Here is an 8,796-nt window from a genome sequence, read left to right as displayed (position 1 = left end):
TAAAAAATGCCAAAAATATTTTGTTCATTTCTTGACTCCCAATCTTCATCTCATTTCTGTTTTTGATTGTTTGACCTTGACTTTCAATGTCATTGGTCAACATATGAAGATTGGTACATGTTACTTCATTTAATGCACTTTAATTTTGCCATTTCCATTTCTCTTATCCATATCCTTCTTCTTCTTCTTCTTCTTTTTCTTTCTTTTTAATCAATGAGTTGAAGGTTGATAAGTTAGCATTGATTAGGGAGACTTAATCTTCCTTGATTCAAATCTAATTCATCTTGATCAATTGATCAAGTGAATGGCTTTGCATTAAGGATAGGTTGTTTTCTAAATCATGCAAAATGCTTAAACCAATACAAGAGCAATTCCCATTTTCTTTTTGGCATGGCAAGTTGTTGGAACTTGGTTCACTAATCAAGACTTCTAACTTGTGTTGTTGCCTATATTATTATTGACCGGCCTCAGATAGTTGTGACTTCTACATAAGTCCAATTACGATTGCTTAACATAGCGCTAAATTTGACTTATGGCACACTATTACTAACACTAACTATTGAGAATTAACATTTACTTTTTGTTCTTTACTTTTATGCAATTTACTATTCTTGCACATATTATCCATTTGCTTTTCTCTTTGCTCACTTGAGCACATGTTTATGTTAATGTCATTCGCCTTTTGCTCACTTGAGCACATAATTGTGTATATATTATTATGCTTGTGTTTTGTTTTGATTGTTGTGAACCAAATGCAAAGAAATGGACTTAGTTTCTAGGACTTTCCCTATGCAAAGAAATGGAGAATTGGACTTAGATTCTAGGACTTTCCTTGTGCAAAGTTGGAGTAAATGGATCTTAATGATGAAGATGGGTTAGAAGGACCAAATCTCTAAACTCACTCTTGTCCATTCTTGTTTTACTTCATGGAACTTTTGATGTGTGTGCTTTTGTGCTAGGGATTCTATGAGCTCAATTGAAGGACCCTTGCCATGTTCATCCAAAGTGAAAGATACAAGATACATTGAAGATCTCTTATGAGACTTGTTTGATTTCTTATGCTTTATGATTGCTTATTCCAAAGGATGGGAGCTACTTGGATCATCAATATGATCTCAAGAGAGGGACTCCATTGTGGTTTTGATTCTCATTCCCTCATCTTTTTGATTTACTTAGGACTTAGCCCTTCTTCTTCTTCTCTCCACTCAAACCCAAGCCAAAACTCTTTGTGCAAACATTTAACCATTGTTTTCAAACATTAGAAACCTAAGCCTTATGCTTTTGATTTTCAAATTTTCCTTTCATAACACTTATTTTGAATTGAACCTTTAAGTCAACTTTGACCACTTTTGTATATACTTCTAATTGGTAAATATAACCCATTCAAATGTCTTTTGTGGTTCCAATGGTCACTTTCTTAATCCAAATCTTTCATAACCTTTAGCTATTAGGTTTGAGTTATCCTTGTGGTAGATGTAATACTCACCTATATCCTTAGTGATGGACAATAAGTCTTCCATGCCTATTATAGGGTTAACCCCTCACTAGCATGTTGAAGCTATCCTCACGTGGTGGATTTGTGGTTTGGTTGAGTTTTCTCCCTTTGATAACAAAAGACCTTAAGGCTTTTGGACCAATCAATTCACCCACTTGTTTTGAGATTTTTACCCCGAACTACGAGGTTTTGATCCTAATCTTTTTTAAGATGGTACGTAGGCAATGGGTTCATCCATCCAAACACAAAATGTAAATAACTTGTACATTCTCCTCTCATCTCTTCAATCATGTTTGCACAAACAAATTTTTCACAAAAACAACAACCTTTACAACAAGTATGAAAAGGGCTCCCTAGGAGTACCTAGGATGTTTTGGGTGCCTAACACCTTCCCATTGCATAACCAACCCCCTTACCCAAATCTCTATTTCTTTTACTAGTTTTTGTTAAAACTATTATGTTTTTGTTCGCTTTCTAACCATTCCCTTGTATAAATAGAAGTGCGGTGGCGACTCGACTTGTATGGTTTACCTTGGATTTAGTCAATATCTCTAATGGTAATGAATACCCCGCTACACTTACCATATTTCGTGGTCTACTTAAGTGCACTGTACCTTACGATATTCTACAATTCACTTAAGTGCACCGTATCTTAAGGTATTCCTTATTTACTCTATCTCTCATCAATCCGTCCTTTTGTGTGTGACCCTGTAGGTTTTCGTGGCATTGGCAATTATGTTAAATCATGTATTTAACATAATAAATAGTGAGAGGTATCTAGCAACACATCACTGCTACCTAAGACACGAAAATGTCATGTGATATAACAAATACTTTTGTGATAATAATTGTGTGTACAATTACCCTTTCTCCCTTATGTCTATATTGAACACAAGGCATAGATCGTGTCATCCTTGTCCAGTTCAATATTGGGCCCGTAGACATTTATCCTGCTACACAGGATGGGTAAATTCCATCTAGTTCACTCATGTCCCTCAGCATGCTTCGTGGAGTACCCATCAACTGTCTTTATGGTCATCCAGTTACGGGCAACGCTTGATCAACAATAAAGCACTCGACTCTACATCTAGGGTCCATAGTGGTTTCAGGTCGAAGGGTGGTATACACCACTATCACCATGAGAATAACTTATGACACTTTGCATTACATTCTATATAGTATTCTCATAGCGGGTCAATCTAGTATAAATATTACTCCTAATAGTCATACCTATGTTTAAGACTTGATAACTCCTTATCCATGATCCATGAGATGAGAACATCAGTCTATTTACATAGTAGTCTTAATGCTTTAATGTTATCCCACTTCACAATAAAGCTCGACTACGGATACTTTAAGAATAGTGTCCTTATTTTTAATGGGATCTCATGATTAAGTCATACTTGATACATTAAACGGACTAGATATTCTAGGGACTTTATTAAACAAACATAATAAAGAAAAAAGCTTTTTATTATTAATAAATAATTCGATACAAGTACCAAAAGTATCGGCCTCTAGGGCTTACACCAACAATCTCCAATTAGCACTAGAGCCAATCATGCATACCCCTAATGCCCATAGATTTAGTATGGCCATCATGCTTCTACTGCGCAAGAGACTTTGTCAGTGGGTCAACAATATTGTCAAGTGTAGGTACTCTGCATATTTTCACATCTCCTCTATCTATTATCTCTCGAATGAGGTGATAACGCCTAAGTATGTGTTTGGATCGTTGGTGAGATCTAGTCTCCTTAGCTTGTGCGATAGCACCATTGTTATCACAATAGAGATCAATGGGATCCACAATGCTAGGAACTATGCCAAGTTCACTAATGAACTTTTTGATCCAAACAGCTTCCTTTGCTGCACTTGAGGTAGTAATATACTCGGCCTCGGTTGTAGAATCAGCAACTGTATCTTGCTTTGAACTTTTCCAGCTCACAGCGCCACCGTTTAAGCAAAACACATAACCAAATTGCGATATAAAGTCATCCTTATTTGTCTGGAAGCTAGCATCGGTGTATCCAATTACAACAAGCTCTTCCTAACCTCCATATGTCAAGAATGAGTCCTTAGTGCTTCTCAAATACTTAAGGATATTCTTAACAGCTACCCAATGAGCATCACCGGGATCGAATTGGTACTTACTAGTTGCACTTAAAGCATACGATACATTTGGTCGAGTACATAACATGGCATACGTGATAGATCCTATTGCAGATGCATATGGAATCTTATTCATGCGATCCCTTTCTTCCTTAGTTAAAGGGTATTGTGTTTTTGATAGACACATGCCATGTTACATATGTATGAATCCTTTCTTGGAATCATGCATATTAAAGCGTCTCAACACTTTATCTATGTACTCTGACTTAGGCCAAGCAGTTTTTATGATCTATCTCTATAGATCCCGATTCCTAATATATAGGCTGCTTCACCTAGGTCCTTCATAGAAAAGCATTTCTCCAACCAAGACTTTACTTGTTGCAGGGTAGGGACATCGTTTCCAATGAGTAATATGTCATCTACATATAATACCAGGAAGATGATCATGCTCCCACTAACCTTCTTGTAGACACAAGGCTCATCTTCATTCTTGATGAATCCATATTGTTTTATTGTTTCATCAAAACGAAGATTCCAGCTTTTGGAAGCTTGCTTCAATCCATAGATTGATCTTTGTAACTTACATATCTTTTCGACTTCTTCTGGTATGTCAAATCCTTCAGGTTGTGTCATGCATACATCCTCAAGAAGATTCCCATTAAGGAAAGCAGTTTTGCCATCCATCTGCCATATTTCATAATCATGATATCCAAGGATAACAAGTAAGATCCGAACAGATTTAAGCATTGGAACTGGTGAAAAGGTTTCAGCATAGTCATCCCCATGAATTTGTTTATATCCTTTCGCAACCACTTTTGCCTTATAGGTATGTACCTTACCATCCATGTCAGTCTTCTTTTTGAAGACCCACTTGTATCCTATAAGGTTAACTCCTACAAGAGGCTCTACCAAGGTCCAAACCTGGTTTGTGTACATGGAATCCATTTCAAATTTCATGGATTCTAGCCACTTCTCAGACTCGGGACCAGTTATGGCCTCTTGATAGGTCACAGGCTCATCTTGATCCATGAGTAATAAATCACCTTGATCAGTTATGAGATATCCATATCTCTGAGGTAGGTAACGTATCCTGCTTGACCTACGTTGGTCTTGTTCTACTTGAGCAGGTTGCTCTTCCAAAACTACTTGTGTTTCCTGCTCTAATTCCTCCATAGGTGTATCAATGCTCTGTGATTCTTGAATTTCTTAAAGCTCTACTTTCCTCCCACTGATTCCTTTGGAAATAAAATCCTTTTATAGGAAAACTCTAGTTCGAGCGACAAACACTTTGCCCTCAGAAGGATTATAGAAGTAATACCCTCTTGTTTCTTTAGGATACCCCACAAATAAGCATTTGTCATATTTGGGCTCAAGCTTAGTTGAACTTTGTCGTTTCACATAAACTTCGCAACCCCAAATCTTCATGCAAGACATATGTGGTTTCTTACAACTCCATATCTCATATGGTGTCTTCTCAACCTTTTTGGATAGAACACGGTTAAGTGTGTAAGCTGCTATCAATAGTGCATGTCCCTAAAAGGAGTTTGGAAGATCGGCGTGACTCATCTTGGACCGGACCATGTCTAACAAGGTTCGATATCTTCTCTCAGATACACTGTTTCATTGGGGTGTTCTAGGAGGAGTAAGTTGGGATAGAATCCCACACTCTTTCAGATGATCATCAAACTCTAGACTTAAATATTCACCACCTCAATCTGATCGAAGAGTTTTAATATTCTTACCTATTTGGTTTTGTACTTTATTCTTGAATTCCTTGAACTTTTCAAAGGATTCTGATTTATGTTTCATTAAATACACATAACCATATATACTGAAATCATCAGTAAATGTGATGGAGTACTGAAAACCTCCTCTGACTGGTATATTCAATGGTCCACATACATCAGTATGTATGAGGGCCAAAAGATTATTAGCTCTTGCACCTTTTCCTGTGAATGGAGACTTTTTCATCTTTCTAATTAAACAAGATTTGCATGTCTCATATGATTCATAATCAAAAGAGCCCAAGAGTCCATCTTTATGGAGTTTGGAAATGCGTTTCTCATTTATGTGGCCTAATTGACAATGCCAAAGGTAAGCTGGATTTAACTCATTAGGTTTCATCCTTTTAGCATTAATGTTATAAATAGGCATTTCAAGATCAAGGACATATAGCCCATTGTTCATTTGTGCAGTAGCATAGAATATATCATTCAAATAAATGGAGCAACAAATGTTCTTTATTATAAATGAAAAACCAAACTTGTCTAAACAAGAAACAAAAATAATATTCCTGCTAATTGCAGGTACATAATAACAGTTCTCTAAATGAATTATACCACTAGGTAAAGTCAATACATAAGTTCTTACAGCTAAAGCAACAACCTTTTCTCCATTTCCAACTCGTAGGTCAACTTCACCTTTTGCCAAACCTCTACTCCTTTTTAGCCCCTGAACATTGGTACAAATGTGATAACCACATACAATATATTATACCCATGATGCAGAAGTAGATAAATTAATTTCAATAACAAAAATACCTGAAGTTGAAGTCTCTACTCCATTCTTCTTATCTTCCAGGTACTTTGGGCAGTTTCTCTTCAAGTGTCTGGTCTTACCGCAATGGAATCAGGTGCCTTCCTTTTCTATTCCTCCACTAAGCTTCAAAGCAGGCGCCGTGGGTTTGGGTTTGGCAACTTCCTTGCCTTTCCCTTTACCACCCTGCTTGGTGGGTCTTTTGTTCTGTCTCTTTCCATTTTCGATCATCAGAATGGACTTCCCTTTTGACTTCAGATTCTGCTCAGCAGTTCTTAACATGGCTAGCAGTTCAGGAAGATATTTGTCCATATCATTCATATTGAACTTAAGGACAAATTGACTGAAGCTATCTGGCAATGATTGCAAGATCAAGTCAGTCGCAAGTTCCTTTCCGAGGGGAAAACCCAACCTCTCAAGGTTCTCCACATACCCAATCATCTTGAGCACATGGGGACCTACAGGGGCTCCCTCATCTAACTTGCCTTAAAAAGGGCTTTTGAAACTTCAAGCCTTTCATGCCTTGCCTGCTCTTGATAGATCATCTTCAGGTGTACGATCATATCGAACACTGCCATGTTCTCATGTTGCTTTTGCAACTCTGAGTTCATGGTAGCTAGCATGAGGCAAGCAGTTTCATTGGCGTCATCGACATGCTTCTTATAGGCATCTCTAACTAGGAGGTTCCTCTCCAGGAACAGGTTTCTCCAAGACATACAACTTTCTGTCATGTTTGAGGATAATCCTCAGATTTCGGTGCCAATCTAGAAAATTTGTCCCAGACAATTTTTCCTTATCAAGGATTGATCGCAAAATATTGTTAGAGGTGTTTGTTGTCATGGTAATCTACATGGAAAAATATGAAAATATAAGTATCACTAAAATAACATATTTAATTAGGCCTTTAATAAAATATGCTCCCACTATTTTACTCAAAATAAATGACCCTCATCATTTGATTCGGAAAATCCCGTTGGAAGATTTTCTAGTGGGTCGAGATCCATATTTCACTTTGTTTTAAATCTGCGTAGGTGGATTACACAAAACTGGGTTATTTAGGTAGGAAATCGTTCCAATTGCATCTAATACAACTCTCAAATATTTTAGTTGGGTGGATAACTCCTTATTCCAATCCCTCACATGGATCATTTCCAACTCTTGCTTCTAAACATATACAATCTTATTATAATTTGTTTAGTTAAGCTTGACCCATTGTTTTAGCAATTGGATATTACAATTATCCCATCACACCTTACTAATATATAACATGCACCTCGCGTAGGCGAAACCTACATTATTCGATACTAGTCTTGATGAGTGCTAAAACTTGGAAAGCATAAACTTAATATTTAGCTTGAGGGAATTTGCAATTATTCTGATCTCACCAGCTTATTTATCATATAAATCGTCTCTCACATGCATCAACATACATTCACATGCATCATCATACATACAAAATGAAACAATTATGACCCCTAGCGCAATTATTCTCCCAAGCCAATGAGAGAACCTAAGCTAACCTAATAACGATCTAAGCTTCTCCAAGCAAGATCTTCAAGGTTGTCCTCCTTTGATATTGTATTATTCTCTTTCTTCATAACATTACATTACATAAAAGAAACTCGTTTTACATACGAGGGAGTGAGATGAGAAAAGAAGTTACATTAAGAGATTAAAAGAGAGGCACAAGACACATGTCGTATTTTAAAATCCCAAAACAAAATAAAGGAAAACTAAGGCCATAACCGATCACCATAAGACAATAATAGTAAACATATTCTATTAATTAAATAAACCAAATTAAATTTCAGCGAATGATCACACTACGCAGAGTTAGCCGGGGGTTCCGCTGACCGTTCAGCGGATGGGGGTCAAGGGGGCAGCGCTCCCTGCGGGTTTGCAGGGGAAGCGCCCCGATGCAAAATTCTAATGAACAATTCATTTGAAATCGATGTCGATTTTCACATCAAGACTTGATACTTTAAAGCATAACTCTTGCGCAGTCATAATCCTAATCGCATAACTCTTTGACAACACAACCCTTGTACCGTCATGAACCATAATGCACTAATTCCATACCGTCAAACATACCTCGATTGTTAATTCAGTATGATTGATCAACACATCATTGCTTCACCATACTTTCGTCGGATTCCGAAGCGAATGACCATTGATCGCTCAAAGGAAAACAACCATTAAGTGTTTGAATGAACGAAAGAGAAACAGTATATCATATATACCGTATTTTGCATCAGAATTACTTATATCATATATATAACTTGATCGATCTCAATTGTGTAACCTATGGACGATGGATGTATCGCTGCTTCACCATACTAACGTCGGATTCCGAAGCATAGTCAACATCAATCATCCAAATTATACACACATGATGCCAAATTTAATTACTCGTTTATTCTTTGATTCATTCTATTTTTTAGTCATATTAATATAGAAAATACAAAAAATAAATAGCTATCAGATGCATGGTTTCGTAAGTGGCTCTGATACCACTGAAGGAGAACAGCGATCCAAAACGTAGCGGAAGTTAAATTTTTTCTCCTTTTGTGATCCTTACGAATGGGCATGATTAGTGATAGAATCGTTACCTCTTGTGGCGATTGAAACCTTTGATGCTGATCTAAGGAGCGATCACA

This window comes from Lathyrus oleraceus, chromosome 7 (genome assembly GCF_024323335.1).
Source record: "Lathyrus oleraceus cultivar Zhongwan6 chromosome 7, CAAS_Psat_ZW6_1.0, whole genome shotgun sequence".
NCBI classification, from domain to species: Eukaryota; Viridiplantae; Streptophyta; class Magnoliopsida; order Fabales; family Fabaceae; genus Lathyrus; species Lathyrus oleraceus.
The sequence above is the reverse complement of the archived record's forward strand: the minus strand, read 5'-3'. Positions refer to the sequence as shown.